The 13,678-nt window shown below is 40.5% G+C and overlaps 1 protein-coding gene across 1 annotated transcript in view; it reads left to right on the plus strand.

Moving 5' to 3' along the window:
• The first annotated feature begins 454 nt into the window (after positions 1-454).
• The window catches only part of LOC143282690 (uncharacterized), a 204,714-nt gene continuing 191,490 nt past the window's right edge, over positions 455-13,678 (plus strand). Inside the window, exon 1 of the mRNA XM_076588407.1 lies at positions 455-532. The gene's annotated coding sequence lies outside the window, so the exon portion shown is untranslated. The remainder of the gene's footprint in view (positions 533-13,678) is intronic.

Consider the following 13,678-nt stretch of genomic DNA (forward strand, 5'->3'; position numbering starts at 1 on the left):
ATATATATATATATATATATATATATATATATATATATATATATATATATATATGCACTAAAGGCCTGAGTAGCGCTTTGAATTATACTGCTAGTCAAGCATCTGCTTAGCAGATGTGGCGTAGCTTTCATGGCTTTGTCCGAACGCAGTGACGCCGCCTTGAAAAACTGAAACTGATGTGCCACCTACTCTAGACCCGTATTTCCTTCTCTCTGCATTCTCCATGCATGTACACACACGCCTGCATGCGCGCGCGCGCACATACACACACATATACACAAACACACACACGTACACGTACTCACACACACGCAGGCACGCACGTACACACATACACACTCGCGCATGCGGACACAACAGCAAATAAATATGAGAGACATATTTGCAGTGTGCGGCTGCCTGGCTGGGTTAAGTGTACAAATACTGAAATAGCAATGGAAAGGAAATCTGAACAGTTGTAACCTGTTATTATCGCGCCTGGAGCTCTAAACGTGCCACTACCGACTGCGCGTCTGCCACCGGAGTAAAGAGGGTGAGTTTCATCGTTTAAATTTTCATACATCCTGTCTGTCATTTTTTCCCGTCAAAATTGTTGCTCCCTGCAATAGTCTTTTCAAGGTTGTCCTTGTCTTGTTTGGTCATATTTCTACCTCAACCCAAAGCCATCGACAAAAAAACGCTTGAAATTACAAATCATATAACACGTGTAGTATCTGGTTGCATATGTTGGTCTCGTTTATAAAACATCTAGAAATTAACATTGCAGTCATCTACTTTATTATTTGCTCTGGCTTCCAATTGAGCAAAGTGTTCCTGTCCATGCTTTGAAGTTATCACAGGCTGTGCTACTCAGTATCTATCTGAACTTTTCCATATATACTTTCCCTCCAGGACCTTTCGATCCTCTGCTGACACCAGGTTCTTTCAGCTACCTCATTTCACGCGCGAACAGCATGGCCAACGAGCCCGGCTTTTCTTTTTCAGCAGCTAAGCTCTGGAGCCCTGTATCATACTCTCGCCGACACAATCAGTCGCTAGAGTCTTTCAGGTCAGACCTGAAAACAAAGTTCTCTTTACCCATTACTATGATTAAGACCTGTTCCTTCTTACCATTTAAGAACGTGTTTTTTCTGTCCAGACTGATTACTCGATTGTCATGTATGTGCATGAGGATGGAGAGAGGGAGTGTGGGTGCGGTTGCCTGTGTGTGTGTGTGTGTGTGTGTGTGTGTGTGTGTTCGTTCGTTCGTTCGTTCTTTAGTTGAACGTCTTTTCACTGTAAGTGATATTAGACGAGGGTAGGAAAAAAATCGAGTGGGTGGAGTGGGGGCGGGGGGGGGGGGGGGGGGGGGGGAATTACTGTGTACGCATGCGAGTAAGTGAAAGTGTGTGTGTGTGTGTGTGTGTGTGTGTGTGTTGTCACTTGTTATCTTAATAAACACACACACACACACACACACACACACACACACACAGCATACGTATATACATTTTAACATACATATGTACATAGCAGCTACCTTCCACACATACGTACAAACAAACATACACGCACGCACACACGCGCGCGCGCGCGCGCGCGCGTTCATACACATGCATGTATTTATGTACACATACATATGTAGACACACATTGTCAAGCACAGCTCACACAAAGGAAGTGAACCTGCCCAAACTGAACTTATTGCTGAGGGTAGAGGTAGGTTTTTAACTAGATCTGAAAGATGCAAGGGAGTCAGAAGGACGGGGGTTATCGGGGAGCTTGTTCCACGTCTTTGGCGATTGAAAAGAACACGATCTGTGTCCATAGGTCTTACTTCTGGCGTGAGGTATCCTGAGAAGTCAAGTATCAGAGAAAGAACGGAGCTGGCGAGACGGAGTGTAGATATTGAGGAGTTCAGAGAGATACTTTGGGCCAGATCTGTTGACTGCAGAAAAGATCAGAGTAGATAGCTTATAGTCTATTCGATCAGAAACAGGCAACCAGAGGAGAAACATGGTCAAATTTAGAAGCTCTGCAAATGAGTCTGGCAGCGTTATTCTGAATTCGTTGAAGTCTGTCCAATGGATATTTGGGAAGGCCAGTCAAAAGAGAATTGCAGTAATCCAGTCTTGAGAGAACCAGAGCGCATACAAGTGTCTTGGTTGCATCGGCTGAGAGATAGTGGCGGATAGAACTGATTCTACGCAGTTCCAAATAGGCAACTTTACAGATACTTGAAATGTGCTGTTGGAAGGAAAGATACTGGTCTAGGATTACACCAAGACTGCAAACAGAATGAGAAAGTGAAACGGGTGTGCTATTGATCAGAACAGTGTCAGGAAAGGAAGGATGCTGGCGAAACTTTTTTGGACAGGCTATCATCGTCGTTTAGTTGCAGCTTATTGAGAGTCATCCAGTCGTTTTGGTCAGCAATGCAGTCCCGTGTCTGAGTCACCAGTGCATCAGTTTCAGTTATGGAAGCCGACTGATAAAGTTGAATGTCATCAGCAAAGCTCCCGTGCGACATCGCATGATGACTGATGACATCCGACACAGGAGCCGCATACAGCACGAAAAGAACAGGACCCAGGACGGACCTATTGCATTCTACACTATGTTGTTTATTTGGTATTACCTTGAGCGTTTGAAGGCGCTAAAAAGTTCCATTATTATTATCATTATTAAGATGGTGCAATTACATTTTAGTTACATGATAATTTGTTGTCAAGAATTAACTTGCCCATCTCACCCTTGATGGCAATTTAATTGATATTAAGTTTGTTGTTCTGTAATCAGTATCACGTTCTGTTGTATTCGTAGTTTTTAGCTCCAAGGAGATGTCATCGCATCAAAGACCACAGTTATGTAGGCCCACAGTACATAGGATCTTTGATCGCATCAGGCAGCAAATTGTTGATTTCCCTCCTGCACTTAGTGTCATCGTCGTCAGTTCTAAGTCCTGTCAGATCTGAATTAGTCGCATATTTGACGTGTGGACAGGATTCCATGCAGCATTTGTGTTTCGCATTGCTGTACACGATGAGACGATAAACCGAGGTCCCGTGTGCAGCATGCACTTAGCGCACGTAAAGGAACCCACGGCAACAAAAGGGTTGTTCCTGGAAAAATTCTGTAGAAAAATCCACTTCGATAGGAAAAACAAATAAAACTGCACGCAGGAAAAAAATACAAAAAAATGGGTGGCGCTGTACTGTAGCGACGCGCTCTCTCTGGGGAGAGCAGCCCGAATTTCACACGGAGAAATCTGTTGTGGCAAAAAGAAATACAAATACAAATACACAAAGTAAAAAAGACAGGTGACAGAGCGATTACCCTGGCAGTACCAGTATTGGTGTATTTAAAATAGGAAGGGAAACAGAGTTTTTAATTTTCATAAGTAGGGGTCTGTAAGCGAGGCAGGCATACATGAATCAAAACAGTCGGAGGATTAACTTTCATCTGTAAAAGTTACACAGGTAATTTTACATGCAAAGCACATGCAGTATAACTGGGTACAAACTGACTGGTGAAGATGCGCCGGGAACGATATTTTAAACAACCCAACACAAAAACCTGCAACGAAAACATGTCAATAAAGGCCCATAGCACGTAAAGTAAACATTTCAAAGAAAAGACATATGTGAAAACTTCTTTACTGTTTCCTTTTCGCTGTTCTTCTGTTCTTTTCTTTTCTGTTCGGGCCCACATACACCTATTCAGCGAATTTCACTTTCATGTTGAGGTTGCACGCGCTGTTGGTGCCCAAATCACTGAAGCAAGATTTCTTTCAGGAGTGGTTTCTACGCGTCCAGCTCTCCAGACTGTCAAGTGTTTAGATAAGACCCACGCGGACTGCTTTTCCACCCTCAGGCTTCTTAGACCTTCACGACGTGGTGAATTCCTTGATTCAGTGTACCCGAGTAATGTTAATCTGGCGCAGAGTGTAAAAACATGTTTTCTCCTCAGAGAGAGAGAGAGAGAGAGAGAGAGAGGCCATAGTTCATTCTGTATTAAGTACATGATGTCATAATCGTATATACTATATTTTGTTACTTTTGATCTGATTCAATGATTTCAATCAGGAGGAAATGTTAACATTATGCGAGAGCTGATTACAAGCAGATACATATGTTTTATTTTGATCTCAGTGCATTATTAAACGGTGAAGACTGGACTCCTCCCCACCTCTCTCTTTCTCTCTCATAGCATCTTTCAAAAAAGCGTATAAAAAATATTTGATGCAACAAATGTAATTAGTTCCAGCAAAATCAAAGTATGTGATGGGATCCCAGTAAGCCAACATATTTTGATTAATTATTCTCCAACATTGTGTAAGCAAGGAAAAAGGCGAGTGTAAATATGCGTGTGCATGTCTATGTACTTGTGGGTTCGAGTACATGTGTGTGATGCCTGTGTGTGCACACACATGTGTGTGTTTGAAGATTTTCATGTGGCAATGTTTTGTATGATTTTTATGATGTTTCCGTAATTGTAGTCTTTGATTCATCCGTTTATGTGTCTATCATTATCTATTTGGTTTGTTCTATGTCATTTATTTATTCACACTTATGTTCTATGTCATTTATTTATTCACACTTATTTCATTTATCATATTGTATGTATGTGTGTGCATGCGTGTGTGAGGGCGTTCGTTTATTTATTTATAGTTTGTTCATCTAAGATGATGATATTAGACTGAAAATAAATGATATTATTATCATTTGGATTATTATCATTTCTATCATAATGATGATTGTTATTATTGATTAGAAATCGACATTTCTGTATATTCGAATGAAAAGGGGGGCAGTTGAGGTGGAGGGGAGGGGGTGTGGTGGGGTGGGGGCAAGGGGCAGGGGACTAAGAAAGGAAGAGACAGACAGACAGACAGACAGACAGAGAGAACAGAATGTGGAAAAGATAGAGTACAAAATCTAAATTGGAGAGGTTGAGTGTCAGTGATTGGAGAAAGAAAAAACATAATATTGGAAGGGTGTGTGTGAGAGGCGGGACGGGGGAAGCGGGGTTAGGACAACAACAACAACAACAACAAAATCAATAATCAAATATTGTATGCACTACTTCTGTAGATTATTATTTGAAAAGAGGTTCATGTGGGGACCTACAATAAACAACCAACTGGACTATTTAACACATAGCTAGCTAACTTTAATAAAGAACAGTTTGAAATATATAACTTTTTCCAAAAAATGTTGACATTTGAAACTGGTAACACGTGTTCCGTAATTTCTGGAGGCAAAAAAGGTTTCATTACTGAACAGCGGGTTAAAACGTGCTCTACCGTTAAACGTCCCTTGCAAATGCATTCAATATTTTCACAATATTTTGTGTATGGGGCATTTAGTAATAACCTAAATGCCATGCTCTTAACAGCCCTGCGAGGTCTTTTAGCATTTAATAAGGCAGAAGTGTTAACTTCTAAAGACATAAAGGAATTTTGCATATTTCTTTCAACAATATTACACATTTCAGATGATGATAAACGATGAGGAAGTTCAATTGCATTTAAAGCGTTTTTAGCTCCAAGCTTTGCAAGATGATCTGCACGTTCATTAGCGAAAAGCCCACAGTGTGAGGGAATCCAGCACATTTCAGTATTAATTCCTCTCATTTGAATACAGTGAATCAAAAATGATGTTATAATTAATGTTCGTACAACCTGATTTGATAGACTGCAGACTGATTTTGATTCGACACAAAATAAAACATTAATCAAGTTTAGGGGCAGATCAATTAGATATGTTAATGCCATAAGGACGGCAATTAATTTAGCTGTAAAAATTGAGAAGCCCTTTCCAATATGATATGACTTTTCAATTTTCAAAGCAGGAATTCCATATCCAGAGCCAGCAAACTGATTTTCTAGAACAGAACCGTCTATAAATATTTTTAAGTGGTGGGGGTATGTTTCAGACAAGTGTGATTTGACTCGAGAAGCTAGTATATTGGGATTTTCATCTTTCTTAATGTCACAATTTTGAATATCAAAAGCTGCTCCAGTTAATTCCCATAATGGAACTGGTGAAGTGCTCATAATCGGAGCAACATTTTGTGGATCAACATTTGATTGATTAAAAGTATCTGACACGTATGTAGAAATAGTTTCTAGATTTATGTTCTGTTTCGCTCGTTTCGCAACAAGTTTGTCAGACCGTATATTTACCTCAGTTTTGAGAGAATTTTCTGTAGCATTTGCTCTAATTACATATTTTGCTGATGCTAGCTTTCTTTATTCATTAAGAGGTAGTATTCCTGCAGCTCTATACGACTGTAATGTGTTTGTATGAAACGGAACACCTAGGGCCAGCTTTATGGCTTTGCTATCTAGGCTTTGCATTTTTTTAAGGAAAGCATTCCGAGCAGAGAAAAACGTCTCCTGTCATACGTCAGTCTAGATCTTACCAGTGCAGTAGCGAGATGAATAAGTGTTTTTGAATCTTGACCCCAAGGCTGTTTACTGACGATTTTAAGAAAATTTAAGCTTTTCATTGCTTTTGATCTCACGTTTTCTAGATGTTTCTTCCAATTTAGCCTTGGAGTAGAATAAACACCAAGGAATTTGACCTCAGATTTACAGAAGAGTTCTCTTCCATCAAGATGAAAAGTTGGTAATTTTTTGGAGGCAGCACCATTATCAAAAAGTATCATATGTGTCTTTTCAGTTGAAAACTGTAGTCCATTATCTTTCATATAAATGTTTAATTTATCAAGTTCTGATTGATATAAATTGTTAATGTGATTGATATAACGCAGGCCCGTTTTCTTTCGCAAAGTTACGTTCATCCAAACTGCTATATCATCAGCATATTGAGCGAGATTTATAGATTTAGACAAATATTTTGGCAAATCATATAACATTATGTTGAACAGAAGTGGGGAAATTATAGAACCTTGCGGAATACCCATGTTAATTGATCTTGAAGACGACAATGATTGCCCAACTTTAGTGATGATGCTTCTTTCTGTCAAAAGAGATTTTATATACCTGTATACATTTCCACTTAACCCAATGTTCTGTAGCTTAAACAGTAGTCTGGCATGCCAAATTCGGTCATAAGCTTTTTGTACATCAAAGAACGTGGCCAAAACACTCTTTCTCTTTGAAAACTATTGTTTTATGTTTGTTGTTAGTTTTACTAGGTGATCTAAAGTAGACCTGCCCTTTCTGAATCCGGCCTGTGCAATCGGAATAATTCTATTTTTATCACAATAATATGTTAGCCTCATCAATATAATTTTCTCCATGATTTTTCCGACGTGCGATGTTAGGGATATGGGTCTATAGCTCGATGTGTCTGATCGTGGTTTAGCTGATTTAAGTATGGGAGTAATGATAGCTTTTTTCCATATACAAGGTGTTTTGCCTATTTCCCAACATTTCGCATATAGTGTATGAAGAAGCTTGTACCATTCTTTAGGAAGATGATTGATCATGGTGTACGAAATACTATCGTAACCGATAGCTACTTTTTTTTTTAATTTCCAAATGACGCAATTGCATCTTCAACTTCTTTAGAAGTAAGTGGAGCATTTATAAATATGTCATTATTAGGAGCTGGTTCCTTATATTGTTCATTTGATTCACTATTAATTCTGACAGCCAACTGTTCGGGTGTTAATCCATCATCGTTGCATGTTTTGGCAAACATGTCTGCAAAAGTTTCTGCTTTTTCTAAAGAGGTAGGGAAACATTTCCCATTAACTTTTATGGGATATTCTTGAAAAGATATCCCATTTTTCATATCCTTAATTTTCTTCCATACCTTCTTTGTATCTTTGTAATCTGAAACTTCTTGAATACAATATTGTCTTTTGACTTGAGCAACAACGATAAACGAACGAATCCCCCGCTCCTCGCAGATCCAATGATGACGTAAAAACATTATGTGACATGAACTCGAGATGACGTTTCATTGGATCTCGTCATTCTTATGATGGAATTTCGTATCGGAAAAGACAGTCATTTGACAGTGACAACGCCTTCCAAACAAGTTCATTTAAAATATCGTCAGTCATCATTTGTGCCCGATTTTGTCAATACAGAAAATCAGTTTCATGTTCTCATAAAGGACTCCGAAAACAATTCTTTAAATTTAAAACTAAAACATTTATATCCGCACAATCATACGAAAACGATTGGCTTCTGAACAATGGGTTGTCGGTGGAGACTTTAACGCCCATGCTCCTATTTGGGAAAAAAATTGTCAGTCGATCACTAATTCTCGTTTCGTTGAAAATCTAGTAGAGTCCTCTCTTTATCTTTTAAATGATGGCAGTATAACAAGAATTCCTGATGTATCAAGCCACAAGGCTACATCAATTCATTTGACACTTGTTACGTCAGACTTAGCAACAGTTAGTACCTGGGTTGTAGAAGATGACGCACTAGGCAGTGATCATTTACCAGTTATTCTTAAACTTCATAAAAAATCTAAATCTAACGATGTAAGTAATGATACAACTCCAAAGTTCTACTACGAACAGGCTGATTGGGGAAAATATCAATTCTTTCTTTCAAGCCAAAACTTAGATAAAATTGAGGATTTAGACGTTGATAGGCTATATTTTATGAAAAATTTACTAAAACAATCATTGAAGCAGCTGAATTATCAATTCCAAAAAGAACACCCGCCAGAAAAGGAAAGCATTGTGGTAATATTTGGTGGAATCAACCGTGTGCACAGGCTGTTGAACTTAAAAAGAAGGCTTTTAAACAATGGTTAAAGGATAGTAAGGATTTAAAAAATGATAAGAACACGGAGATTGACAAGCAAAGACTAAAGGACAGAGTGGAGCAATCCCATGAAGAAATGAGGAAAGCCAAAAATCATTGCAACAGTGTGTGAGGGCATGGTGTAAAGCTTCCAGCTTATCCATTCTGCCCTCAATAAAACATTTGTCATTTGTCATGGTCTCTCTCTGTCTGATTCTGTCTGTGTCTGTTTCTGTTGAATTAGACACACTGACTATCCTTTTTTCGGACACAAATCCTAAAGTGGGAGGAGGAGGAGTTGAGGCGGGGGATTGTTAGAACGCGGCCGTGCAATAGCAAGAAAGCATGGTCGTTTCCAGCAATAGCGAGGGAGCATGGTCGTTCCTCTGCAATAGCGACGTTACCATGCAATAGTGAGCAAGTGTGGTCGTTCCCCCTGCAACAGCGAGAAAGCCTGGTAGTTTCCCTGCAATAGCGACGGTCCGTTGTAATAGCGAGTTGTGTGGTTGTTCCCCTGCATTAACTGGAAAGCTTGGTCGTTCCACTTCAGTAGAAAACATGGTTGTACCCCTGCAGTAGCAACGTTCCCGTGCAATAGCGAGAAAGCGTGATCGCTCCTCTGCAATAAGGAGAAAACGTGGTCGATCTCTACAATAGTGATGTTCCCTTGCAATAGCGAGAACACCTATTTGTTCCCCTGCAATAGCGAGAAAGCGTTATCGTTCCACTGGGATAGCGAAAAAGCCTGGTCGTTCCCTTTAGTGACAAGAAAACCTGGTCGTTCCCTGCAGTGACGAGAAAGCCTGGTCGTTCCCTGCAGTGACGAGAAAACCTGGTCGTTCCCTGCATTGACGAGAAAACCTGGTCGTTCCCTTTAGTGACAAGAAAACCTGGTCGTTCCCTGCAGTGACGAGAAAGCCTGGTCGTTCCCTTTAGTGACGAGAAAGCCTGGTCGTTCCCTTTAGTGACGAGAAAGCCTGGTCGTTCCCTGCAGTGACGAGAAAGCCTGGTCGTTCCCTGCAGTGACGAGAAAGCCTGGTCGTTCCCTGCAGTGACGAGAAAGCCTGGTCGTTCCCTGCGGTGACGAGAAAGCCTGGTCGTTCCCTTTAGTGACGAGAAAGCCTGGTCGTTCCCTGCAGTGACGAGAAGCCTGGTCGTTCCCTTTAGTGACGAGAAAGCCTGGTCGTTCCCTTTAGTGACGAGAAAGCCTGGTCGTTCCCTTTAGTGACGAGAAAGCCTGGTCGTTCCCTGCAGTGACGAGAAAACCTGGTCGTTCCCCTTTAGTGACAAGAAAACCTGGTCGTTCCCTGCAGTAACGAGAAAACCTGGTCGTTCCACCGCGAGAAAGCACGGGGCGCCGTTACTGGGCTTACATGCCTTCTTCCACACAACACTGTTAAGGAGCTCTTTATAGAAAGACAGACAGATAGATAGATAATTAGATAATCAGATACATATTTAGATACATATTCAGATAGATAGACAGATAGATAAATGAATACACCCATAGAGGAATGAACAGATAAGTAATTAAATTAATGAATTGATGAATTAAGATAGGAAATGAAATATTACAAAAATAAATAAATAGATAGATGAATAAATGGCATGAAGTAAAACACAGGGAAAGAAGGATACAAATAACATGAATAACAGTCATAATAAAATTTGACAAGAATAAATATACACACAAGTGTGAATGAATACACACACACACACACACACACACACACACACACACACCAGATACGCAACAAATATGGAACAAGAATTGTACATATAATTGTTGCTGCCAAACTGGATGAACGATCAGTTTTGCTTTATGTGTGCATTCATGCGTATGTGGACACCGAAAGACTTCGTGAGATGTTTTCTTAAGAGAAATAATTGAATCTTATTTTGTTCTTTTTCCTCAAGTTATTTTGAAGGATCGAGAACCGCTCCCGCTGCTTTGTGTCCCACCATTTTTGTTGTCTCCTAGTCAAAAGTTCAGTCGGGGATACTTTGCATTTGAAAAACAGCTTTGGTTTTGTTCCCATGTTCTCGTGGTTGAACCCCCCACCCTCTTGCCACTGCTTTTTCCGCACCCCCTTCTATCCTTCATCCATCCACTCATCACACCCTGCCGCTTGTCGCCCCCACGCCCCTCCCCCTTCACACACACACACACACACACAGCCATACCATGGCTTGTTCTGTCTACAGCCCTTCCTCCCTTCCCCCCTCTCCCACCCACCCATTTCATGTTTGCTTGAAATGAACCCGATACAGGCTATTCAAAAAGTAGATCTCCCCCCCCCCCCCCCCCCCCCACGTTCGTTTTGTTAAGCTATAATGAAGATGGGAGAGTTGAGGGTCAGTAAAGCCCTTCCTTTTTCAATCACTTGAAATGGGGTAGAAAGGGGGTAATTTCTAACCGAATGGATCGATCTTGACCAGCCACAAATGACCGAGGGAGTCATTCGAGACTAGCCCAGAATAACCCCGGTGTAAAATCCAGCATGAGGATAGCTTGAGGATATTACACCGGCTCTCACCGGCAACGAAGGAAAGAAAATAACACGTACCGCGGTCGGAATGTACAGAAGCAGAAAGCGGAACAGACACCAAATTGTACGTTGTGCTGTATCCAGTGTGTGTGTGTGTGTGTGTGTGTGTGTGTGTGTTGCACAAGCCTGTGTGTCTGCGCACGCGCTTTACATTGAGTTATTGTGGAATTTGGCAGTCCAGAAAATCCCACAACAGTTTGCAGACCAAAACCATGATCAGATTACCAAGATGTTGAAGAGGAGGTTATATATATGCTTTTTACAGTCAAGTAATTTATCTTTTGAATAATCTTTTTCCTGACTGGGGAATATGTGCTGCCGCCTAGATTGCAATAACCGTATTGCAACTAATCATATCATTTTATGAAAAGGAGAGGAACTAAGGACACCGCCTTCCTCCTCAAACAAAAAGGAAGGAAGGAAGAAAACAGTAAAGAGGGAGGGAATGATTTTCATGATAGATTAAGAACATAGACATCCACGTCTGTACATTTCAGTATGTGGTATCACAGTTTCATCGCAAATTTTCTTGTTTCCTCTGTAACGTTTGTTAGCCAGAAGAGACTGGAAGTAAAATACATTTATTACTGAATTAATACACGGGGTTTCTGGTGGAAAAACAGTTTGAAGCGCGTCGAAGACTACTGTTAAAGTCACGTTCTTTTAGGTGATCAGAGCAGACACACACTTATGTTCGAGAACACGGCTGTTTTGGCATTTTTCTGAGCTTCTTTCCGGCCTCACTAAAGTTATTGTACCTTCCCGTGAAGATAGAAACAGAGCGAGCGAGCGAGAGACAGACGGAGAGACAGAGAGACAGAAAGATATAAAGACAGAGAGAGCGCGCTTACAATTATATTCATTTCTTTAACTCATTGAACCCAGGCCCAAGTGGCTCCAAAATTCGTCTCATTAATTTGTCACTGTTTTCATGTTCCTTTTGGATGCTTAAACATTAAGGGGAGGGAACTAACAGTATTTGCAGATGTGTCCGCACGTAATTTGGAAGGTAAAACAGTATATTTTCTGAGAGAGAGAGAGAGGGGGGGGGGGGGGGGGGGGGGGGGGTCAGGGCAGAAGTGCCAGGAGCAGTCATTGAATGCAATGAAAGAGCAGAAAGGCAGAAATAAAGGGAGTGGTGCTGTCAGTGTGAAAAGGGATGGGTGTTTGCATTATAGGAGGTTACTTTCGTTCAGGAGAGAGAGAGAGAGAGAGAGAGGAGATGGGGGTGGGGGTTACACTATTTCGTATATAATTTCTTCATGTTTCTTTAAGCATTTAGCCAAATTTGTGCTTTATGATTTAGTTTTTTAATTCAGCATTAAAGCATGCAAAGTATGCTTTTTGTGGTTTTGTTTTTTAATTCAGCATTAAAGCATGCAAAGTATGCTTTTTGTGATTTTGTTTTTTAATTCAGCATTAAAGCATGCAAAGTATGCTTTTTGTGATTTTGTTTTTTAATTCAGCATTAAAGCATGCAAAGTATGCTTTCTGATGAAAGGTTAGGAGGAGGTGACCACCTCCCGCCCCTCACAACCCACCTCTACACACGCGCACGCGCACATGTAAATATAAATTCCAGTGGATTACCCGTTGCTATCAATATATAGAAACTGGAAACATGATATCCCTTTTTATGTGGTAAACAGTCGTCCTTTATATTTCTAATCTAACCGCCGTTCACGTAGCACGCCCCTCTCTCCAGACTGTCTGTGATGTTATCAGAACAGTTTTGTATGACTGCCTGTGAATGGACTATGAGCGTGTTCTTGCGTGTTTCTGTTTATTATGGGCAAAAATGTGTTTGATGAATGGCAGCTGGCTTAACGTGTCGGTCGTGCCCTATATCTTCCTAAACCACGTCGTACTCTGAATGGGATTAATTATTCAGCGAGCTGGACAAACAACAACAAGCGAGCTGGACAAACAACAACAACGACAGAGTGTGAGAAACGTGACCATAACAAGATGAGGTATCTTTAACGAAGCCTAACATGACTGGCAGTAGAAGGAACTTAGAACAAATTGGAACGCATCAGTGGCTGAACACAATATAGATACAAGGAAACCCTGTTAAGACGAAGGATGGCCTGACATAGCTCCACATCACTGCCAACAAACAGAAATCAGGATCTCCAGTTTTAAAATGGAGAATTATTTATAATTTAAACATAATTGATTATGTGTCGCACAGTTTGTATGTCATAACAACTCTGTGTATTGATTCTGGATTCTGAATATTTTCAACACACCACCAACCCTGATGATGTCTGCTGTTGTCTGAGCTATAATAATAATTAAAAAAGAAGTTAAAGCAAGGAGTGAGCTGTACTCCGAAAATAGAGTTCTGGATAAAAATGAAGAAAAAAATGTACTTCAGTTATTTATTGAATGGTGAACCTATGTTGAAGGTT

Source organism: Babylonia areolata, chromosome 1 (assembly GCF_041734735.1).
Source record: "Babylonia areolata isolate BAREFJ2019XMU chromosome 1, ASM4173473v1, whole genome shotgun sequence".
In the NCBI taxonomy this organism is placed as follows: Eukaryota; Metazoa; Mollusca; class Gastropoda; order Neogastropoda; family Buccinidae; genus Babylonia; species Babylonia areolata.